The sequence below is a fragment of the Clarias gariepinus genome, chromosome 2 (assembly GCF_024256425.1).
Source record: "Clarias gariepinus isolate MV-2021 ecotype Netherlands chromosome 2, CGAR_prim_01v2, whole genome shotgun sequence".
Classification (NCBI taxonomy): Eukaryota; Metazoa; Chordata; class Actinopteri; order Siluriformes; family Clariidae; genus Clarias; species Clarias gariepinus.
Genome location: NC_071101.1, coordinates 10,985,852 through 11,011,652, shown reverse-complemented (window position 1 = coordinate 11,011,652; position 25,801 = coordinate 10,985,852). Strand labels below are relative to the sequence as shown.

The following is a 25,801-nucleotide window of genomic DNA, read 5'->3' as shown; positions in this document are numbered from 1 at the left end:
ATGGGAGGGTTGTCATCCGGCATAAAACCTTCTGTATGCTAAGTTGTATGGATCGGATGATCCATTGTGGCCACCCCTCGATGGGAGCAGCTGCAAGACCAAATGCAGCTAAGACTCTCATATCTGTACTGTGTACAGTATCTCAATGGGTTTTACGCCCTGATTTACAAGGAATTTTATCACGAGTCCCGGGTTGACTTGAACACCTCTTGTACTTACACCTGGCCTCCTCCTGGATCTACCCGGTTCGCAGCACACTGATCTACACAGAGTTCTCCCGTCAGTGTACTGATTATGCTACATTTGCCCATAGATGCCCGGCCTATACGCGGTGCTCCTGGGATGGGCTTGGGATTTACCACGACCTTGAGAAGGCGCTTAATAAAAAGCAAATGAAATGAATTTAACGCACCCTTTTATACTTGTCATGCTGTATGAAAAGGATATAAAAAATCAATACAATTATATAATTAATGCATGATGAACATCTTCTAATGATACTCGTTTTCTTTGATCACTGGCCTATGTTTCCGAACTTGGCTTAATCAGAAGTTTTATTCCGGCTATTAGTCGGTTTAGTTTGCGTTTTATCATCAGAAATAACGTTTATAAAATAGTCCCGTGAGAGTAGTACGATGCTGAAAATCATACCTGGCTTCACACACGAGTCTTGTATTCCTCGGTTCATAAAACGCTTATACAATGGGTTATTTACACTCTGGTGCAATACTGGAAGTGTTAACACTGGTCTATTACACAAGCATACAAATTTGCATCACAATCCAGCAACTGACAATCTTTTCTTTTGAAAAATTAGCAGACTTCAATTATTATTTTATTATATTAAACAAATATGTGTCCCTTTTCATCTTTATGAGCTCTTTATTGCTGAACTTTTCACCCAACGATCCTAAACCCAAGTTACACGCATCAATAAAATGTCGCTTCAGAACATTTTGCAGCGCATTAACACCTCTTTGCCTAGTAGTTCTGAGGAAGATGGATATGACAGAGCCCATTTGGAGAACAACGGTTCAAACTGATTCATAAATGTTTTATTGTGTGCCTTGATCAAGCTGACCAACTGCAGATGTTCCAGATGAGAGAGAGGATCTGTGTCTATGATGCTCCAGATGAGTTTCTGTGACTATGATGCTCCAGATGAGAGGTTCTGGGTGACTCACGACATTCACACGATCCCGCAAATGGAAATCATTTCAGTTTTAATAACACAGGCCACCATGAAGAGTTTGCCAACCGGGGTTTAACATAATCACAAGACATACGGCAATCTCAACATGCAGTGACGTGCTGTTTTTGTACATATCTTGTGCTGCGAGGGGCGTAGGAGTCAAACCAGGACTTTTGATTGTGCAGAACTGAGCAGAACGCAGTTATGAGAGTCTTTATTTCTCCACCTAATGCCCATTATACGAATGCACTTATCCCAGTGTTTCACTAGATACTAGGGAAAGAAGGAAGATTAAGGCTGCCTGCTTGATGTCTGAAACACTGGCCTGCCAGGAACTCCTTTAATGGCCCAAACATGTGGAAATGAGTGAGGTCAGGTCTGTATAAGGGATGTGGCAATAACTCCCAGCCGAGTTCCTGTAATGTGTTCCAACAGACAGATGTGTCTCTCCCGCAAGTTGGCGACAAGTTATCCGTCCATTTTAAAAGGATCAGGCGTTCCACTTGCTGAGTGTTAACGGGAACAACTGCAGCGGGATCAGAGCTACCTCGGCCAGGATCGTCGTTCATGGAGCTTGGGCCTTGTTTAAAATATTTGCACCATTCCAATGTGTTACTGCGGCTTACAGTCACATGGCCGTACCGTGCTGCGAAGTCTTCTGCAAATGTCAGTTGATTTTATGCCGATCACAAATCCCGGTTTGACTCGAACACCCCCTCTTAAATAAATAAAACCAGGCTTAAACATGCACTACAATCCAATCAAGTCTAACATTTCTAAGTGAAATTCAATTGCTTCAAAAAATCTTCAGAGCACTCATAATCAAATAGTATTTGGCAAAGAAGGTTTTGCAGATGGGTTCTGGATCAGTGTGCAGCTTACAACCCTTGCCTGGATGTACAAACTTCTGAACTGGGTTGCTAAACTAAACTGGGTCATCTGGCAAACATCGAGCCACTCTATATTCCCCTGAAGAAAATGATCATTAAAAAACCCTCACTAGCTTCTATCTCTCTGACAGAGACAGCTGACTGGCTGAACCTCTGACCTGAGATTGGCACAGAAGATGCTACTTGGTGGCCAGAAACATTGACGAACGTGAAACTGCTCCACAAGCCAAATGCAACAGTCATTATTTTAAAATTCTTGGCATTGGTGTCAGTTTAACATAATTTTCAGAGAGCAACAAGAAGGGGAGACAAGGGCAGCATGAGATAGTTCCTTAGCAACTTGGCTGAATTCGAACCAATATGAAAACACTCCAACATTAATAAACAAATAAAATCCCTGCTAATAAATGTCTGACTTTACATATCAGCCAAGTGAAACTGGAAAAAAAAAAAAAATTGGATTGGCAGCTAACTAACTTGTCACCTGCATGCTATTATAGCAAGGATTTGTTAGCTGAAGGTTATCCTCAGTTTCTAAACATATTTTATATGACTCCGGGAATAAATTGTCATCCCTATTAAAATAAACATAATCTACCGAGAACCAAAAACGGGCCTTAAATATGATTTTATAACAACTAGCTGTTGCTTGTGATGATAAAAAAAGAAGATGGAGGAAGAAAAAAGAAAAAGAAAAACAGAACTATAACAGAGGTGTTAAAGAATGCCAACATCTGTATTGGTTTAGCATTCTAAATATTTGTATCAGTATCCATGTTCAAACACAAAGTGGGTGTGGCTTAAATCAGAAAGGTTTCATGAAATATGAAAAACTGGACGACATGGAAAAAAAATCCAGATGTGGGAACACGGTTTCTGGCACTTCCTCAATCTCAGTCTCCAGAAAATTTGAATAGAATAGAAATTTTGTCTGGTAAAAAACTAGAAAATGCATCAAATTGTTTTTTTTTTCCTTTAAAAAAAAAAATCCTGCTATGGCTATTCTAGTTCCTAAACAAGCAAGGAACTGAATTTAAACAACTGCAACTCTGGCCAGGAAGTTACGCAGCAACTTTACTGTAAATACATCAAGCAGAACAGAACATGGTCTTTGCCAAACCTTGATCAATGTAGCAGCTGATATTCCTCGAACCTGAGTATTGTTTTATACATACGAGTTCCAGAATCCCAGTCATTTTCAACAATTGACAATTCTAGAACCTTAGTAGAGTTCTATACATAGATGTTTCATAACCACAGTTTTTTTGAAACTGGCAAATCTAGAACCTAAATATAGAGATATACATACTGTACATGTTCTAGAATCACAGTATACCATAACTCATAAATCTAGAACCTGATTATAGTTCTATAGGTGTTCTGGAATCTCAATATTTCATAATTGGACTTTCTAGAACCTGCATATAGTTCTATACATGAGTGTTCTAGAATCCAGGTTTCTCATAGCTGAGGACTCTAGAATCTGCATATAGTTCTATACATGAGTGTTCTAGAATCCCAGCCTTATACAAGAATCTGAGTATAGTTCTATACTAGGGTGTTTTAGAATCCCAGTTTCAGTGTCTGGCTATTCTAGAACATAAATACATGATTGTTCTAGGATCCCAGTATCTCATAACTGATGACTCTAGAATTTGATTATTGTTCCATACATAAGAGATCTAGAACCCCAGTGTTCAACAACTGACAGCTGTTGGAACCCTTTAAGAAGTTTTATCCTTAATATTCAGATCTTTGACCGGAGTATTCAAAGTCCTATAATGGCATCTCCATTTATGTTAGAAATGTTAGAACTCTACGTTAGAAATCCAGTACTTGTTTGATTTTAAATCTCCTTGTCCTTTTTTGTATTTATTGTAGAACCCGTGTGCTCATCCGTATCTGCAACGCTGATGGCCTGTGTGAAGGTCTGTGCTCTACATTCCAGAACCCTATTGTTTAAGTCTATAATAAATATTGTTTCATAGAACGTACCAGAATCTTCTTATTATTTTCTGTCTTGCTTGGCTAGAACTACAGCCGAGTGAGTTCTAGATTCGGTTCCAGGATGGCTTTTTTAACGCAGCGCTCATCAGAGCCAATGGGAGGAGAGGGCCGAGCCTCTCCGATGCTCCACTGAACAAATAAAGCGAGTGAAGAGGAGACCACCTCCGCCTCCTCATCCAACCGGATTTATTACAGCACATTAGCAGCGCAGGAATTCCAGCTGCTGCCAAGCTCAATATTGACTCCACAGGAACCGAAGGATATGCACAGCAGATCAGTAATGCTGCATGCAAACAAACACAATGAGTTCAGCTCGGGTTTTATGGGCACTGTGCTTAAACGACCTGGACCTGACCTCCGTTCATTACGCTGAGAACATTTAGTGCTTTGATCATCAGTGTTAACTAGACGAAAAATGCAGCAGAACCTACTGTACAGCTCTGGGCTTTCTGTTCATAAACTCGCAGCTGTAACGGAGCTCTTTTGGCAAATTCTGCCTGGTGCTTTAATGGACAGGGACAGATAAGAAACGGATGCCTTCTGCAGAGTTATCAATTTTTCAAAACGTCCATTCCATCGCTAAAGCTCGACCCACCCATCCGCCCTTTCGCTGGCTGAGAAGCATCAGTTACACGTGTAACTCTCTGAGCTGTTCTAATCCAGATACACGCACTACTCTCCCTCTTTATCTTGACACACACACACACACACACGTCCAAGGGTTACTTTTTTTGAAGCACTTTCCACAACTATAATGCTGATTCTCATCAGATCCTCAAAGCTCTAATTAAGAAACGATAAAACTGCCTCTAAACAAACATTCTGTAAACATGTTAATTACTGTGCTATTTTTGCCCTTTGGTGGTAGCGCACACTTCCTTTACTGAACTGCCCTGACTTTGAACTTTTCATACTCCTCCTTGGCGCCGGCCCATATTTACAAATCTTTCATAGCAATGCGAGGAAGGAACATAGATTATATTTAATGCAAAAAAAATGTAAATATTCTAAAATGTTTAAATTTGATCCACTTAGAGTGGTTAACGTGGGTCAGAGGTTCTCAGGGTTTTGATGTATGCTTGCCGTGTAAAAATAAATAAATAAATAAATAAAACATAAAGGTCGGCATATGCTATACTAAATTGCCCCAGATGTAAATGAGTGTGTGTGTGTTTTCGTGTGCACATAATGCTTTGTGATGGACTGGTACCTTTTTTTTTTTTTTTTTGTGAATCCTCCAGCCTTGCACCCAGTGTTCCTGGGACAGACGCCAGAATCACAGCGTCCCTGCTAAATAAATGAATCCTTCATCGGTTTACATTACACTTGTTCCTGAACCAGTTGACCCAGAGTTAAAAAAAAAAAAAAAAAAAACAAGCACTTTTATATACTGTGCAAAAATCTAAAAAATTGGTAGTTTATGTACCAACCCCAACAGCAACCTCATTTCCCCTTTCGTCTGTTCCAACCCCTTAGCATTCAGCATCAGCAGTATACTGTAACTAATCACCGGCCTGATCATCTGTCATCATCATCTACACCTGTTTCTCCCTGGTTTGAATGATTCATACTGTAGATCGCTGTGTGGCTTAACAAACAAAAATATTCCTCTGGAACTGGGCAGGTACAGGGACTGGACTGAAAATGAGACACAAAAACTTGCCAAAAAAAGTGCTTCAGGAAGCCTGGAGAACTATTCCTCAAGACTACATAGAAAATACAAGAATGTCTGACTCTTCGGAAGCAAAATAAAAAGAGATGATGGGGGAGCAAGACTTTTGAACAATACTGTATACTGTATAATGGTAATCCACAACTCATTTTGTTTGGGAAGATCTTGGGTGTCATTACTTTTTAATTTCAACAATTCATTTCGGTTTTGTACGTTTAGAAGCATTAACTAAAGTCCTGAATACAGATGTCTTGTGCACTGGGAGTTTCTTGGCAACTGCCTTGTGTGGCACCATGGACAAGATGGTAGCCATGAACATTAAGAACCACAGCCATAATTTTGCACACCAAACTGCCTATTTCGTGCTTCTAAATTTATAGTCAAGTCAGGAAGTTTTGGATTTGAGGGGGGAAAAAAAATACACTCATGCCTGCACACATTTTAGATCTTCTGGAGTTGCCGTAAAAAACAACCAGGTCTTAAGGAATCAATCCGGCTAAAGCGGTTTCATATTCAAATTCAAAATAAACTTGAAGTAGAGTAAAACTCTTAGACGTAATCTTGGATGGAACACCAGCTATTTATTGACTGGTTAATATATATAATTAAATCAAGATAAAAAAAAAATAATAAATCATGACTGATCCAGCTTTCAGAAAACAATCTAGCCAAAGCAGTTGTGTTCTTGGCTTTTGGAGCAAATTGATGTAAAAAAAATATATATATTCTGCACTCAAATAGTCTCTGACACTGATGGAGATTCCACAGGAAGCATTGTTCAAGTCAAAGCGGGACTTTTTGTATTGTGACAGTTATGAGAGTAAAAACTGCCTTTATTTCTCTATTAAACTCCCCTGCACACTGACACACTTATCCCAGTGTTTCACAAGTGCGTGGATTACTGGTGAATGATGTGCGTACCGTTCCCAAAGACAAACCTCAGACCCCAGCTGAGGTCGTCGTTCAGGTCGACGCAAGGCGTTTAAAACGTGTGCACCATTAAAATCTTTTACTGAGTCTCATCACCGTACTGTACTCGAAGCCTTTTAGAAATATCAGTCGGTTTTATGCTTTTCCTTAAATGCATCACAAGTCCCGGTTTGACTTGAACGCCACGACTTGTACAAAAATTTCCTGAAAAATTCTTACCATCACTAGGGTGTTGGTGACAGCTCTATATGCCATGTTCAAAATTTCAGTGCATGAACAGAATAATCGCATTGCCTTAATGACACTAGCAAAAAAAGAAAATGATTTATGAACAACATCGTGTAAATCTATCCGTATATGCCTTTTAGGCATCTACTATTGTTTTCATTGCAGCAAAGGCTTTATTTCTGTTGCCAAATATCAACAATGCAGTGTTTTTTTTTTCTCCATTATACTGCTGGATTTAAATGATTCACAGCCCTAAGTTACATTCATGCTTTTTAAACGTTGCATACATTAAACTCTCCTCTTTTAAATTATGAATCCATTCATACGCTCTCCTCACATTTTTTTTTTTTTTTTATTAATTTGCATCCTACAGTTTGTATGCTTTCACAAGTCGCTTTGAACAGAAACATCTGCCAAAGGACTAAATGGAAAATGTATGGTCTTGTGATGTTGCCTGAAAGGCTCCATTGTTACGAGAGGAAAAAAAAAAGCTCTATTAAAACCACTTAAAAAGACTCCACAAGCTCAAACCTGCCCGATATGCACAGATTTAACATAGTGATGAACCAAACAAAAAAAAATTCTTCGGTGAACCTGGATATGAAATTCAGTACACGTTGTTTTCAGGTTAGATTGAAATGCTAATAGCAGGAATGCAGAAACTTCGGGTAAAATATCCCCCCCCCCCTGTCTGTGGTACACTAACGAACGGCAAACAGGCATATTTTCTAAATTAGATTCATTTTTATAACCTGTAAAAAGGTTTACTGTTAATCGAATGTTTATTTCGACAGCCGTGCCACTTTTCATTCCAAGAGAATTATAATGGCTCGGATCGTGAGGGTTCCCGCCTGATCTGGCAACACCGGACAAGTAGCTGCTGCTGTTTGAATGCATTAATGATGAGACGTGCAGGAGAGCTGAGGAAACACAATCTATTTCTATTTCTCTACTCCGGGTCGCTTCAGGTGGAATGATTTATTACCGGAGTTAATCGTTTTAAAAAATGTAACCGGGTAACACTTTCAAGTCCAGATTTTCAGCCTTTTTTTTTTTTACACTTTCAGGTAACACCAACCTCAACCCAAGACACACACACACACACCCAAACCCCCGCTTTATTTCCCTCCTTTTTTTTTGTCAAGGAGCCAATATTTATTTTCACTGTCAGTTTGTTATGAGGGTGAATATATTCAGACAAAGTCTGGACAAGGAATAGGCACATTTTCACATATCTCACAGTATTTCACATATTTCACAGTGAGGTAGCTAGCATTTATCTTTGCTAATCGTTTGCTGTATACATTTCAAGTTAATGCATTTTTTTTTAATTGGCATAAAAATTTATTTTATTTTATATGTCTGCCAACAACATGACAAAGAAAAAAAAATAAAGTCTGTCTTTATAAAACATTTAAGAAATATCTAGCTTTTGTTACAGATAAATGCTAAGTAAGGAAGTGCATAGAGACAGTAGTAGCTAGCTAGCTACAGTAGGATAAGGTGGTTTGACGAGGGGAATGGTTTATCCTACCGAAAAAGTCACAAACCAAAACACAATGTAATTCCCAGTTAAAATCTACATAAATAAAAAAAAGATTTTGTCTGTACATTGGTCAGAACTCACTATCAACGATATCTTTCAGGTTTCATACATTGGAAGACCCGAAACCAGTCTCAGAAAAAGTTCTGTCTGCAGCGCTGAAGGGGTATAAGTTCATTTTAAGACGAGTTGTTTTAAGACAAAACATAACTTTTATACAATCTACTTTTTCATCTCTGGTTCAATCTCTGATTACCAAAACGGGGAGTGTATTTGTATTGTCAACTAAAGTACAACTTAGCATAAACAAGGAATAAGGAATATATTTTTACATTAGAATATAGTTTAAATATATTATTTTTAGCAATAACCTTTTAACTATTTCTACTAACATATGACCTAATTTTAACTACATCAAATAGGTAGCTCCTTATACACACTCTATCAATGCAATAAAATAATTTTTATTATAGAGCAAAGACAACATTTAAAGTAACTTTTAGGCATGAGACGCTTGTGCCAAATCAGACTAAAACGTGTGATGGATCCAGCATCTAAGGGTTTAAGTATCAAAAAGTTTCGAGACTAGTTTTGTAACACGCCAACAGATGGCAGCACAAGGCTATTCGCAGAGTCAGGCGGCACCGACCTTCATAAGTCAGTGTGCCAAAAGACATGGTCCTGTGTACATAGGGGAGCTGTGCAACTGGTGCTGTTCTGACTGTGCGTCTGATATTTCACCATGGACAGCAACGTGCAATTGGGAATAGAAGCGAACGTGAAATTCTGCATAAAACTAGGCAATCTCCAACATAGATGTTGGAGATGATTCGGCAAGTTTACGGCGATGCTGCAATGAGTCGTTAGATGCGTTTTCAGTTATCGCTGGAAGACGACCCCCGAAAATCTCGAAACCATTCAGCAACTTGTAAATGATGATTGTTGGAGAAGTTCCACCCCCACTTTAATAATAAAGTAATAAAGTACTTTTCTGTAAACAGAGCTAATCTTAAAACCTTTTGATACCACATCATATCCCGCGACTCCTAGTATATTTTTACCTCCTTGTATGGATATATACAGTGATGGCCAATAGTATTAAAACAAAAGTAAAATTCAAAGTTTTACTTTAAATTATTGTGATTTTTTTTTAATAAAGGCAATCAAGGTAATACATAATAATTTGTTATTTTATCCAATGAAATTGCTATACAAAAATCAATATTTAGTATGAAGTCCTTCATTCTTTAAAACCTGCTCGATCCAGCTGGGCATAGAGACAAAAAGACGTCTGCAGTACTCTGGCGTCACTCGCTCAATCCATGCCTGCTTGATTGCTTCCTGAAGATCATGTCCAGAGATTTGCCAAAGACGTTCGCAATTCACTTGAGAATTCCCTAATTTTAGTTATTTTCGTGCAGAGGTGGACACCCTGGCTTCAGAAAGTAAAAGTCCTGCCACGTATTTGTTCCATTTGTTAACTAAACCAGCTGATTCTGATTAGCCCTACTCTTCAGGCAGATAGGCAAGAACCGGTTAGTGACATCACTTGTTTTGTGCACAGAGAGAACTACTGTATAATGCGCGGCATATGGCGTCCTAATACTTTTGGTCGCCGTCCAAACTCAGGATTGAACTGCGGGCCCTGAAGTTATGCCGCGCCATCACCGTGCCACTCTTGACATAAATGATGGTACAGACATTTCCATCATTGTGTCATGTATCGAAATATTCAGGTTTGCCTCATTCGTTTCGAAGGTCATTTCATTCAACCGTTATAAAAGAAAAATATTACAGTATGTAGACTTTACCATCAATCTACATCAGGTTAAGCCGAATAACAGTGAAGACATTTTAATATACAGAGATACGGAGTGAGACATGCGATGATCTGAACCAAGCATGAAATGTCCTCTATGTCCATCAAACGTCACATCACAAGAACCACAGAACTTACAATAAGCACTCAGGGTCTTAAGTAAGTATTAAGTAATAAAGTAATTTCTTGTAAACAGAGCTAATATGCAAACTTTTTTATACCACATCGTATTCTGGGACTCATAGTATATTTTCACCTCCTTGTACAGATATATACAGTGATGGGCAAAAGTATTGAGACAAAAGGGAAATACAAACCGTCTGCAGTACTCTGAGTAAAGCCACCATGTGACATATTCGCTGATATCAGCTTACCAACATCTTTTTATTCTTATAGCGCTGTATTCTGAGACCAAGCTCGGCATTGTGGCGTGTGTGTGCTCGTGTGTGTGCGTGTTCAGTCAGATGTGGAGACTGATTTAGCCAGAGTGAGAACTGGTGCTCTAAGGCGCACATGACACGCATCTCTCTCTTTCTCTATCTCGCTCGCACACAAACACACACATATATATATACACACACACACACACACGCAGCCTTAATTATCACACGTTTTTTCCTCCTTGCACATTCCAGCTTTAGTGGAAGAGTAACAGCCCAGTGCACACATATTGAGATCAGGCAGAGAATAAAATGTGCACAAACCCAGCAGAGAGCCTACAGGGCAAACAGCTCTAATGAGAGTTATCAGCTCATGCTGGGGAATCCAAATTAGACTCCATGATGATGAACATCCTTTTTCAGCCCGGACCCTCTTCTGCACTGTGTCACGAACGTAGGCTAGAGTAAAATCCCGATAAGACGTTTTGCACATACGCATTCGAACGTGTAAGATCCCATACTTTACTTTTAGGCTTGTTCTGTAAATCTGTATCTGCTATGCATCTAACTGCTGTTCGATAACCGGTTAAGCAGTCAGGCACCCTATGTAGTGAAGGTACTGTGTGGTGTCTGAAATTCAAAGCAAAATTGGGATGAGATTAAATATTAATAAGTAAAAAAAGAAAAGTTTTCAAAAATAAGAGAGAGGCGTGTGATGAGGAGTGGAAAAAGTGGAAACGCTAGATAATGACGCGGTGAATAAATGTACAAATACGGTACGATATCAGTTTATTGCTACGTCGTCTCCTGGTGATCTTCTCTGCTGAGGAACGCAACACAATTTTCATCTTCGCTGGTTTAAATCGCCTGCTAATGTTGTCAGTATTCGAGGATCATTAGCACACAAATACACTGAAATTATCGCTATTTTATAATAATTCAATTTTAAAGGCATTTTAGATAGCCCTAACACACACACACACACACGCACGCACACACACATGCATGCACACGCACACAAGATTGTTTTACCCTAACCCTATTCTACCCTTAAGAGGACGATCCGTATTCATATTAATTAATGCAGCTAATTAATGCAACGTTGCATCGAAATCTTTAACCTCAGTGATTAAAAGAAAACACTCATGCTCTTTTTTTTTTTTTTTTTTTATATATACCCTGCAGCTTTTTTCCTCGTGGGGACCGGCACAAGGTCAAACCTGTCGGATATTCCTATGCTTGTGTGACTATTTGGTCCTCACCAAGCTATAAACACATGGCCACACACACCCGCTGCACGCAGCATGTGATCCCTGTTGGTGTAGCGTATGTGGTTTCTACCCGTAGCCCACTCCCTCATGTGTTTAGCAGCTGATGCTTCCATAATAAACAGACCCATGCCACTACTGTGCTCCTTATTTTCTCGCAAGCCACACCCCTAACGAGATCACCCAATGAAAACAGAGCAGAAGTCAAAAAAATACATCAAAATAAACAGCGTCCTATACTCACAGAACTTCTGCGACTGCCAGGATTTCCCCTCGGACAAGGCCTCCCGAAGCGCTTCACGCTCTTCCCTCTTTCCGTGTCCACTGATGTCCGTCTCCTTCGGTACGCCACCAAGTCTGTCTCTCTCTCCCTCTCTGTCTCCGTCACTGGTCCTGCAGCTCTCTGGAATCTGAGACGAGAGAAAAATGTCAGCAGTGAGGAGGGGATGTGGGTATGTGTGTGTGTGTGTGTGTGTGTGTGTGTGTGTGTGTGAGTAAGTGAGTGTGTGTCCTCTCCTAGACAGGCCCTGAGACTACTACGCTTTTGTGTTTGCCAAGAAACCGGAAGGCTGTTACCTGGGAAACGTGTGGCATGGCAGATTTGGCAAGGTTATTTGAATGCAGAAGCCGAGCACCGCTGCAGTTTTGGCGAGCTCGCGTCGTCTGAAACGCTGATCAGCGAGCAGTGACGCAGCACTTCACACAGCGACTCAGCTAGAAGTCAACACCGACTCAGGCCTCTGGTGAACTCTGAGAACCTGATCTCATTAGAAAACCTGGCCGAATTCGAACCAGCGTGGGCGATGCGCTTTCATCCCGAATGAACCCTACCCCCATCACTGACCCTAACCTTCATAACCGAGCCCCATGCTGAAACAAAAATGGGTCGGAAACAATACAGAGGCAAGACGACGGAGCGAAGATATAGACATTTTGAAGAGTGATAACTAGAACTTTTTTTATGATATGTAACGCATAGGAGTGTGATATCTCATTCATGAAATTATCCCATCAGCCAATCACGTGGCAGTGCATAACAATCATGATCGCAAGCTTTAGTTATCATATAAAAAAATGATAATGTCAGGGTAGAAAATCTATGACCATCTGGGATTTAGCACACAACAGTCTGTAAAAGATAAAGAGGATGGTGTGAAAAACAAAACCTCTCTGTGCTGAAACATCTTATTGATGAAAGGTCAAAGGACAATGAGCAGACTGGTACAGCGAGGCCAATAAGTACTCTTTATAACCGTGACGACAAAAACCAAGAGGCGAATGAGTTATAGGCTTCACAAATGTTTAAAAGGGGCAGCGATGGCTCAAACGGTTCAGGCGCCGGGTTGCTGATCAAAAGGTTGGGGGTTCAAGCCAAGCACTGCCAAGCTGCCACTGTTGGGCCATTGAGCTCGGTACTTAACCCTCAACTGCACAGATGTATAATGAGATAAAATGCAAATCGCTCTGGATAAGATCGTCTGCCAAATGCTGTAAATGTAAATGATCCACCCTTCATTCCTTCATATTGGATGAAACGATGTCGATGAAATTAAAGAAATGTTTTACTGCGACAGCCTGCAAAGTGCCTAAAGATGCAATTTCAAAATTGCTTGTTTATGTAACAACCTCAGCAGCGACCTCGTTTCCCCTCTCGTCTATTCCAACCTGATCATCTAGTCTTCATCAGCACCTGGTTCTCACTGGTTCTTGCCTTGACGGTGCTGTTTTATGCTTGAGTCACTAAATAAAAAAAAGAATTAATAGATAAATAAATAAATCCTTTGAAACTGCTTATGTATAGGGACCGGACGAAAAATGAGAGCTAAAAAGAAGATCAAAAAAGTGCATCAAGAAGCCTATGGAACTATTTCTCAAAACATTATTATTATTTTTTAAATACAAGAAAGTCTCACTCTTTCTCAATCTGACATAATCAGGGGTGGATCCAGACTTTTGTACAGTACCTTAGATTAAAAAACACTACGGCTAAAAAACAAAACATGCAAAACTGTAGGTTAAACCTTTTTTTATGTCCACATAAAAGAGCCAAAAGAAAAAAGGAGAAAAATATCAGCTACTTGTTACGTATTACTATAAAAAAAAAACAACTGCCCTGCATCATCGTTTTTACTTTATCAGTTATAAAACACTAACATGTCCTAGTTGTGCATCATTTCCTTCTCTCGTATATATCCAATTAAAAAGATGGCACATGTTTGCTTCTACCACACACACACACATACACACACACACAGTGTTGATTGCTGCAACTCTTAATGACTAACACCTGATACTGACTCAATTAGGACACTTGTGTAACGATGTGTAACGCATCATCGCCTCTACTGCCTTCATTCCGTGAGAACACACTGTTCTGTGTGTGAGTTGTATGAAATATCAGAGCTACGGAGGGAGGATGCGTGAACGAGGTCACAACGCCGGGAACTTTAATAAAGTAACAACAAAAGGATTTACTACTACTTGTTGTTCACAGACCATGAAGCCGATGATTCATCACGCCAGCCTGCTGAAGATTATTTTTCTATAACATCAAGCAGCAAAGTGTGAATCGATTTGATCAGAACTGAACCCAAATCGTGTGGTTTTGCTCAGCACGAGCTCTAAAGACCGCACTGAGGTCTGACTAGTGCTTTGCATTCTTCTTCCCAAAACGATTTAAAGTTTAAACCTAATAAAGCACATCATGTCCCTGTTTACATGAACTATGAACCTGTCCACAACCAGCACCACGCAGAATGCTGTGGCAACATCAAGAAAACCATAGACACTAGTTACTGTAATTTAAGCACGGTGAAATTTAATCCAGGTTTAAGTGACGTATTAAGTGAACATTGTAGTAAGTGATTAATCTTAAAAGATCACGCATGAAGGTTGGAACATAATCACCTAAAAGCAACCATTTACAGTGTTCAGTTACGGTGCAGTCTAGATAAACGGTAGGAAAACTTGCAAAGGTTTGTAGACACCCGTCCATCACATCCCTATGTCCTGGTTGAACATTGCATTCCAGATGTGGTGCCCCTTCCATTGTCCTGCCACTAGATTTAACTGTGGGGAAATTTATGCTCGTTCAGCTACAAGAGATCCGGTTCATCCCAAAGGTGTTCTGTGGGTTGAGTTCAGTCAGAGCTCTCACTGTTACATTCTAAAATTCAGTAGAGGAACAGTAGAGGGGACCAAATCGGGAGTGGAATGTTCAACAACCATTTGTTTGAACACTCTGGAGAAGGTCCACCATATTAACATGATGGTCCACAAACTTTTGAGCATCTTTAGATGTCTAATGCTCAGCATTACTACTGTAGTTCACAGCTCCAGGGTTCCTGGTTCAATCCTGAGCTCCTGAAGGTTGATCTCCAAGGAGCATTGTTCCACACCTTCTCGGCACAGCACGTCCTGAAATACATCGACTAATGACCTTAAATTAGAAGCATGCCCACTTTACAAAAAAACAATATTAATAATAATAATAAATTAATTAATTCCAGTTTCATATTTCCCCCAGAAGACGGCGGCGCGAAAGTTCTAGTTCTACAGTACTTTTAGTTTTAAAGTGTAACGTGTGGTTTAGAAACGTTCGCCAGCAATGCTGATCGAAGCTTGTTATTTAAACCAGGACACCATGTTATTGGCTTGCAGTGAATCCTGGATCTCCATGACATGGCTTACTGATGAGGAAACATCTGCTTTGGAAGATGTCATCCCTGGGCAAAGCAAAGAGCGGAAGGGTCATATTTCCCCAGTGTTTCCCCACACATAGAGTATACTTTGGTGACGGCTGCCCAAGTATATTTGCCCACCCTTTTGGAAAAAATCCGTCCGGGAGAAACAACAGTGGACTGTTCACTTTCGCGTCACCACTTCTGTACCGGTTTATTCTGCTACCGCGAGCACGGTGTACTAAGAGGCAGTTAATGCAGCGGATGCAAGCATTTTCTAAAAACATACATTTTTAAAAAACATCTGCTAATATGGAAGTTTTTCCCGTGTGTGTTGACGATGGGGAGGCTTCAAATATCAAACTCTGCATGTGGGTTTTTTGATACGTCATGCAGAACCAAATGTATCGCTACTTTTAAAACATGTCACTTTTACCGCTGTCGGAATATACAGTTTGAATGACATCAGAATACAGAAATGGCGTCATATTGTATATGTAATCATCGTCTGTTGTATGTAGCAGATCACACTTTTGCACTGGCTCCGCTGGCTACCGCCGCAGGTATATTTCAGACCCGTGGGAAACACTTTATTCAGTGGTGAGCTATTGCCCGAGTGGTGCACAAAGAGCCGCCATTCCCTACGCAGATATGATTTCACACACTCCCACATGCTCTGTAGATCTTAAATCTATCTAAGTGTTATCACTGCCCCATTGTTTTGCTCAGCATTTCCATCCACTCAATCCAAAGTGACTTTGAAGTCACACAGGATCTAATTCAAGGTTAAAGCATTGCCAAATATAGACCTTTAATACATTTTTAAATATATATGTTTGCAGAGAAATGAATGAATGCGTTATTATTAAACACTTAAACAATAAGTAAGATTTAAGAATAAGAATAATCTCTGCAAGATACCGGCAGGATGGGACAAGAGCAAACGAGCACACTGGACATGCATGCATTTTTTACATCCCTATAAACCTTCCATTAATATCACATCCTTAGGTGATGAGACATGATGTTTAAGCAGATCAATAACCCATGTAACACAGAGTTTCAATGGATTTTAGATACTTTTAGCAGTTTTTAATACTGCGAAACCTGTAAGAAATATGACTGCTTGAGACAGATCAGACAATAAACATTAGTGCTCTGAAACTGAATCAAAAAAAAAAACACAACACCCGAAAATGTAATCGAGTCAACAGTCTAGCGCTGATTCACAGCTCTATTACTAGTACAGAACCATAAAGTGAGCATCACCAGCCTGTCGAGAATGCTTACTCTTTGAACACACTGTGTCAGAAATTAAAAAGCAAGTTGCCTAAAATCCTCTTCTCTATCCTGATCTCAGAATTTAGGGATGTTAATGATTAATGATCAATCAATTAATTGCCGTTAAGAACTTGAAATTGCTCATCACATCCCTCTTATAGTCCTGACCTCACACCAAACCATTTCCACATGTTTGGGCCATTAAAGGAGTTCCTGGGAGGCCAGCGTTTCAGGTGTGAAGCAGGAAGTCCGATCATGGCTCTAGTGAAACGCTGGGATACAGTAAGTGCATTAGTGTAGCGGTGGATTGTATAGAGATACTATTAAAACTGGGTTCTGGCCAATCAAAAGTCCCATCTTAAAAAGTTTGCCTTGAACACCGCTCACGTATTAACGGACTATTTTTGTTTTGCATAATATATCGCACATGTCTCTTAACTTGTGCACCACTAGAGGGCACACTACCAGTTCAGGAGGCGTACGGTTCTGCACGTTGCATTTTTAGCAGCCTAATTTTTGAATGAGAAACGAGCAGTATCTTCGACCACTTTATTATTATTTTTTCCTTTGTTTTGATCAATAACTTTTTTTATTCTCGTTAATTATTAATCACGTATTCGCAAACAATTTGCAACCATAATGGAAGCAGAAACAGAAGTAGAGAGCGTTCTCTGAGATTCGCAGCAGAGATCTCACACCCTGAGAGGAATTCCAACAGCAGTATACGGTTCAGCTGTTACGGACAGTAAAACTGACCGTTATCCGGCGTGACCTCATGGCTCTGACTAGTGGCCAGTGGCACTGAGACATGTGGTGTTATGTTCTGCCACGGTAGCATGCATCAGCTGGCTGGACAAATACAAACTTTCAGAGTTCTACTGTGGTTAGCCAAATTTAGGTATAAATCGGAGTGCCATGGTTAGACGGTATACGTGTACGGATCTCGGCTTGTTCTTAAAAAAAGCGACCTTTCCAGGACCCCGAGACCAAATCAAGGCAGTAAAAGTAACACAACCATCATGACATTACTGTTTATTCAGAACCAGCATAAGCGGCTTAACCTCGTCCGCATGCATCGTGGCACTGGAATTAGCGTTTTTGTCCAATATCCTGGCTGTCCCGTGCACCTCCCCGTTCCTATCGACCTGAATACTTGCAGGATCAAAGCTCACGAATCAGAAGTTAACCCAAGAAACGTACGATCGGGATGGAACCTTACTTGCTCGTCGTGACCGAAGCGAGAGATTTTTTAAGGAGGTGTTCTGGCACTACAATTTTTCAAGGCTGGCAGCTTCACACTATGATTCTGGCAATGCACCATACAGCAAATATCTCACACCAGGGGTAAAGAAGAGGGGAGCGTAAGAGTGTAAGAGCGTGAGAGAGCCCTAAGAAGAGAAAGAAGGAGAAATAAACAAACACTTTACATGTAGGAGTCTTTTTAAAGTAGTTTAGTTTAAAGTTTCAGCTTTAGCAGCAGCTCAGACAGGAGAGGAGGAGCGAGAGCCAGCGTCTGTGTTTCCATGCTATTGCTAGACTATAAGCTGCAGAATGTGCCATGTAAACATCTCATTCCAGTCATGCACTCCCAATAAGGCCTAGAGTCTGGAGCGGTTACTACAACAAGCACAAATGGAGTATTATTAGAATTAGGACCACGACGATATACATACACTGTTAACGCCGGTAACAAGTATTTTTATGTTAGGTGATGCACATCTAAAAGGAACCGGCTATTTTTAAAAGAAACAATCTATTGGAATACTGAAAAGCTGAGATGAGCTATGGAACATTAAATTATTCAGTTCTGTATTCTTCAGAGTTACAGGATATAACAATCATATCTGGCGGAAGGTTATTGCCAGTCATCTTTAATCCATCAACTCGGATTCAGTACCTAACTAATTAACACGTTTATGACTCTTTTTTTTCCTCCCCTCCTCTTCCTGTCATGACCACTTGACTAATTGCGCATAACGACGAGCACGGAAACACAGCCGGTGGGTTTCAGTGGGCTCGAGGAAGGAAAGTGTACGTGCTTGCTCCTAACTCGCACTTTCTGGCAACTCGGCCTGACTTGCACAATCCTCATGAAAAGCTCCGCAGTATGTAAACAACACAATTTTGCAAGATGGCAGTTCATGCAAAGTACAGATGAATGCATTCTTCATCGCTAGGATTGAAACCTAACCTTTCCCCCAGCTCGAAATAAAGTAGAACCATTATTGAAAAGGAGGACACTTCAGGACATGTTTCTTTCCCTTCGATACATAAAGGAAGCAGCTTCACACTTCTTTTAGAGAGAACTTCAGGGTAGGATCATGTCTGCTGATCCAGAAAAAAAAAAGTTCACAGAGCATTAATATAAGCACAGGAACTCGTCTTCAACCGTTACTGTATTACACTGTAAAGTAACATACAGTGATGAGCAATTCCTTAATTAATATCATCCATAAGAAGACACCAAATCCAACAATCATCATGTTACAACTCGACGTTAAATAACTTTTAAACCATGCAGGGCTCACACACATGAAGATGCTGAGAGTCTTGCTCAGGTGGTTTTCTAACTCTGACTTGTGTAGAACTTTAACCACTCAGACACCACAAATTGATGCCTTCGAGTCATTTCATGTTCAAATGTTTCAGTCTAATTCCAATCGTTACCACTTGATAAAGAAAAAATCAGTTGCACATATACAGTGGCTTTCAAACACCCCTTGAACTTCTCCACATTTTGTCATGTTACAACCACAAACTTGAATGTATTTTATTAGGATTTCATGTGACAGACCAACACAAAGGGGCTCATAATTGTAAAGTGGAAGGAAAATGATTTTCAAAATGTTCCCCGAAACAAAATATCTGAAAAGTGTGGTGTGCATTTGCACTCAGCCCCCTTTACTCTGATACCCCTAACTAACGCTGAGTGGAAACAATCGCCTTCAGAAGTCCTGACTAGTTACTAACCTAATTAGTAAATGGAGTCCACCTGTGTGTAATTTAATCTCAGTATAAATACAGCTGTTCTGTGAAGCCCTCTGAGGTTTGTTACAGAACATTTAGTGAACAAATAACATCATGAAGCCCAAGGAACACACCAGACAGGTCAGGGATAAAGTTGTGGAGAAGTTTAAAGCAGGTTTAGCTTATAAAGATAAATCACATAAGAGCACTGTACAATCCATCATCCATCATCCAAACTGGAAAGAGTGTGGAACAAACCGCAAACCTACCAAGACATGGACGTCCACCTGTGGTACCGCTTATACACACATTATACACACATATATACACATTCTACAAAAAATTTTGCACTCAAGTCTTCGTTGCCGATAATTTCCACCAAATAAACTATTTTCGATTTAAAAACGACTCTAGGATTCATCTTCATAAGTTGCCAACCATGTTAAACAGTCAGGTCCATAAGGATCTGGACACGGACACACTTTTTATATCTACGCCTTATTACACCGCCATAGTGGATTTGAATTGCAGCAGCTGGAGCGTGAATGAAGTGGAGACTTTTAAGGTTCATTCAAGGGGTTTAACAAAAACATTGCATTAGCCATTATAATCATTCAAATATATATGTTGACACAGCCTCAAAAATGAATCGCACAACTGACCGATAAGAAGTTTAGGCCCATTTTTTTTCATCATTTCATAACAAAATTAAGGAAATAAATGACCTGCTATAAAATCCAAGTAATGAGTTTGCATTTGGGAAATGTTCATGGGAACTCTAAAGGCTACATTAGTACATTAGGCTGGAAAAACTAAATAAACAGACCTATCAGAGAGATGGCAGAAACTAGAGAAGTGGACACATTAACAATTTGGTACACTCTTAAAAAGAAGGAATGCACTGCTGAGTGAACATCGAAAGACCTTGAAAGCTACAGAATACAACTAAAGAGCACAAGTGTAACAGTCTTTCCTTGGTGAAGAAAAGCTCCTTGACAAAATCTAGCCCAGTGAAGGTCACTCTGGAGGAGGTAGGCATATCACTGTCAAAGTCTACAATCAAGAGACGCCTTCATGAATGTAAATACAGAGGGTTTACCTCAGGATGCAAATGACTAGGTAATACTGAGGAACAAAATGGCCAAATGAGACTTTGCTTAAAAAAAGCCTTCCAGATCTGATACAAGATTGCCTTATAGACGAAAGATTAGAAGCAATGAATATAGAAAAGGAAAGAAAAGGCTCATGTTTAATCATGGCGAAAGCAGGGCTATGACATGGCAACGCATGGCTGCCAATGGAACCGGCTCACTGGTGTTTATTGATGATGCGAGTGCTGATTGAAATAAAGGAGTTGTATGTTCTGCTCAGTAAAATGCTGCACGAGTGATAGGACAGCTTTTCACAGTAGAGTTGAATAACGACCGAAAAAAACTTACAACACAAGCACCAGAAAAAAATATTTCTTACATGGCCGTGTCAGTCAACCCAACTAAGCATGTTTTTCACTTACTGAAAACAAAAGCAGAAGGCAGAAATAACCATGATCAAGGAGCAACTGAAAGAAGCTGCAGTAAAGGCCTGGCAAAGCAGCTCAAGAGAGGAAACTGAGCATTAGACGATGTCCATCAGTTCCAAAATTTTAAGGGTTACTACTAATGCAAAGTATTTGCATCCGGATATAAAAAAAATAAATAAATACAATTATTTATGATTTTTTCATCTGTCCAAATACTTTTAAATATTTTAAAATAGAGGAACTTACAAAAATAAAACAAACATAATTCCTAAACAGTTAATGTGATATTATTGCTAAGCCCCTTAATTAAAGCTTTAAGCCATTGCCATTATGACTGCTTCATTTCAAAACCACTGTCATGGTGTACAGAGACAAAAATACAATCATTTACTGTCCAAATACTTATGAACTTGACCGTAGGTTTATAAAGTCAGCCAGCAAAACTGAAGTGTTGCATTGGGTTTGATGACACTTTCAAACTACAGTAATATAAATCATATATGAAACATGAAGAATTTTTTATTATAATAGAAATAACGTCCATGCAGAGGAAACTGGAGTTCAGTTGATTTCAACATAAGGAATTTAGTCAATGATGCATTAAAATAATCCCTCAATGACAGCTCATTCATTCATTCATCTTTTAGAAGCGCTTCAACATGGTCACAGTTTCTGTTGTCCCAGAACTTTTTTTTGAGGGGGTTTGGGAATGGTAAAACATGGGGCACTGGTCCATCACAGGGCTCTGTGCACACACACACACACACACACACACACACACACATTCACATCTAGAGGCCATTTAGCGGAGTAAGAGGATACCGAAGAACCTTGAGAAAAACCTGCATAGTCACAGTGCTGCCCCATTGATCATTTTTAATCACCAAGTTTCTCTTTCTAACATCCATACAAAACAGGGTAGTGGAGAAGATCGGTGCTCAGTTCGGCCTTCATGGGCCATGAAACAGGTCAGAGCGGTGACAGCGGTGTTGTGCAAGCCTGTAGAGGATTATTTACATTTATTTATTTGGCAGACGTTTTTATCCAAAGCAGGGTACAAGTGAGGATCCAGTCCAAACATAGAATTGAGCTGTTGAGGGTTAGTGATTTTGCTTAAAGGAAAACTCCATCCTGAAACCCATAAAATGTGTTTGTACTGAAATATCTTTTTAGTGTTTCTGATGCTAATGTGTTACTGTATTCATTATTTCTGGGAGAAACAAGTGGTTGGATGTTACTCTGGTTATAAAGTATTATTGCTAGCACTCTTGCAATGGTTTGGAACAGGAATAATCAGAAGTGATAACAGTCGTGTTGTGTCGTGTTGTGCTGTTACATCCTAAAAACACAGCAGCAAACACTTGTGTTCATAATTTTTAGCCATTTTCAACATCATTTATGAGAAATCCAGTAAAGGTGTTGGTGCAAATCTTGGACGGTTTTGGTCAATATAGCTATAAAATGTTATTGTTTTGAGACTCGTGTCAACTACCTAGCAATCTATAAGATGAATTGTGCAAGGACTTTGACAACAGGTTTAAAATAGTTATTGTTAGACCAAAAGACTTAAATCGCCAGTGCATGAAACCTTTTAGGTAAAGATGAATCAAAGCTGATTCTGGCTCTTGATAATTTAATTATTAATTCTTTTTCTGGTATTCTCCATACCGATTATCCTATGTAGGGTAGCAGGAGACCTAGAGCCTATCTGAGAGAACTTGGGGCACAAATTAGGGGAAACTTAACCTGTTATAGGGCACATGCACATACACCCAATCACACACAACAGGCCATTTGGAAATGCCAGTCGGCCTGCAGGACATGTTTTTGGGCTGTGGGGGAAATCTGGAGTACCCGATGGAAAACCAAACAACACAAAATACAAAATTCAAACAAGTAAACCAGAGGTATGAGATGGAGGTGTGAGAAAACAGTGAGCCACCATACCTTAAACGTTTAAAATAAAATGTCATTGCAAAACAATCTGCATTTATTATATAATTTCACATGCTGCTTACTTTTTACTTACAGTACTTACTTACTCCATCCATCTATCTAGGAACCTCTGTAGTCCAACTAGGGACCGTGAAGGCCAGTGGTGATAACCATTGTATTTATTCTCATTTTACAACCACAGAACGCGCATTCACACACTACGGGCAATTTGGGAATGCCAATTGGCCTAATCTCCATGTCTATGGAGTGTGGTTGAAAACCAGAGTACCTGGAGGAACCCCACCAAGCACCTGGAGAACATGAAAAAAATCCATGCACACAGACCAAATCAGGAATTACAATAAACCCTCGACCCTGAAGGTTGAAGGTTTCAGCACTAACCACTAAGCCACGATGCCTCCTACTTACTTACTGCTTATTTATTAAGTAATTCAGGGCAGATTGTTCCTTTCAGACAGACCCCAATAGCGACTCCTGGGATTTGAACTCACAACCTTACAGGCAGGATTGCAGAACTTTAACCACCAAACCTTTGCCCTACATATAGTTATGATGAAAATAAACAGCTTTACAGTAATGCACATTGCACGGAAAAATCTCTCATATAATCCCCAAATCCCCCCCTGACCCTTCACCATGAGGACAGTCTGGTATTCATGTACCTGTTACTGTATGTACTCATGATCAAATCTGGTATTTGGGTTTAATTTAAGAAAAGTAAAGTTTCCCTGTCAGGTGCTTAAAAACAGACATACCCTAGAGAAAGAGGATATATATAGATTTAAAAAAAGAAAAACAGTTCAGGGTGAAAAAACATACAAAGTAAAGTAGTATGCCTGAAATAATTCTGTACTGTACTCTGTAGTGCTATGTCATGTTAGCTTGGCAGCTAGCAACCAGACCCAAACACACCCCCATGCAGCCATGCGTTTTGAACTTTTTGTTCCTTTTTAATAAAAAAAATATTTTTTTAAATTCTCGAAAAGCGTTCAGGATAGGGATTTAAATTAAATCCGAGCTAAACCAGCCTTAAATCTCAGGCTAGCAAGCAAAAAAAAAAAAAAAATCCAGCACTAGCCTGCTAGCTAACTCAGTGAAGTCTTGGACAACACTGTTATCTCGGGGCTTAACACCAAACAGAGCAAGACTTCAGACGTTCAGGGTTTAAAATAGTCTTGAGAAGTTGCATATACGTGTAATTATCATGTCGGGAACGTGTTCACGGGAAGAGTGCTCATGCTAGGCTAATTGAGCAAAGCTAAGCTAGCACAAATCCCCCCCTTGCAAAGCACAGTTGCCGGTGGCAACAGCAGCACTTTTAATGTTCAAAGTTGCCTCGGTCCAGTTGTGCTTAAACTATACGGAGCGGCGACTCGTTTTATTTGTATTTATTTATTCAGCGCTTTGATGAAGATGTAAACGTGACATAATGGAGGTGGGGGAGTAAAAAAAAAATGAAAGTTACTTTTCAACTAGTAAAGCTGATAGAATGTTGCAGCGTATCTCCAGCTGAGCTGCGTGCAGTTTGGGGTTAGAGACATAAACACGTCCTTATACATACAGCGTGCTGCAGTGCCGTGGAGGAATACTAACCAGAAGAATACTAAACATATCAGTACAACCCGCGTTATTAGTAGTAGTATTTTTATTATTGTTGGGTTTGTTTTTTGTTTGTTTTTGCATTAGACGTGCATTGGAGATCATTAGTAAACTACTAAACCTGATAAGAAAGTGAAATGGGACGCAAAGGAAGACGTTGTTTAACTTCAACAGCAGTGCAGTTGACAGTACTGTAAGAATACCATGTCATCTAATATCTAATAACACTGAGCATTAAGTGCAAAGAGGAAAGAAATCACTCAAATTCTTACCTGCCACCCCCGAAAATCACTCACTTTGCTTTAAAAAGGAAAACCAGTAAAGATTCTTAATGTATTATTTAAAAAAAAAAAAAGAATTGTTGTTGTTGTTGTTGTTGTTGTTCCTTTTCCCTCAAAACCTTATAATCAGCATGAGCAAATTTTGCTGGTTCAAATCCTTTAAGATTGGTGGGCGAAACCTAAAGACAAGACTGGAGAGAGGAGAGAGAAAGTGGCTGTGCATTGCACTGGGAGATCTGGGACGAGTGGAAAAAAAAAAATCTCACATGATCCTGTACGTCAGCGATACATTTTCATACGACACCCGAAATATTTTAATGCACGCCAGCCAATGCAATTATAAAACAACTAAAACATGAATAAAAATACTATGTACAGGCTTTAATTTACTGTATGTATGTATATATATATGCGTGTGTGCGTGCGTGTGTGTGTGTGTGTGTGTGAGAGAGAGAGAGAGCTGCATTGAAATACTCAAATATCAGCCTTAACTTTGCTTACACTCTGGACAAAAATAAAAATCTATCAATCAAACAACCGACACCTATAATAACAATGTAGTATATCTTATAAGCACTTATAAGTAAAG

General features: G+C 39.6%; 1 protein-coding gene across 1 annotated transcript in view; it reads right to left on the bottom strand.

Annotated features, from left to right (window-relative positions):
• LOC128513397 (zinc fingers and homeoboxes protein 2-like) overlaps positions 1–25,438 on the bottom strand; it is a 49,771-nt gene extending 24,333 nt beyond the window's left edge. Inside the window, exons 1-2 of the mRNA XM_053487153.1 lie at positions 25,204–25,438; positions 12,174–12,339 (exon numbers count right to left, since the gene is read on the bottom strand). The gene's annotated coding sequence lies outside the window, so the exon portion shown is untranslated. The remainder of the gene's footprint in view (positions 1–12,173; positions 12,340–25,203) is intronic.
• Between the last annotated feature and the right edge of the window lie 363 nt (positions 25,439–25,801).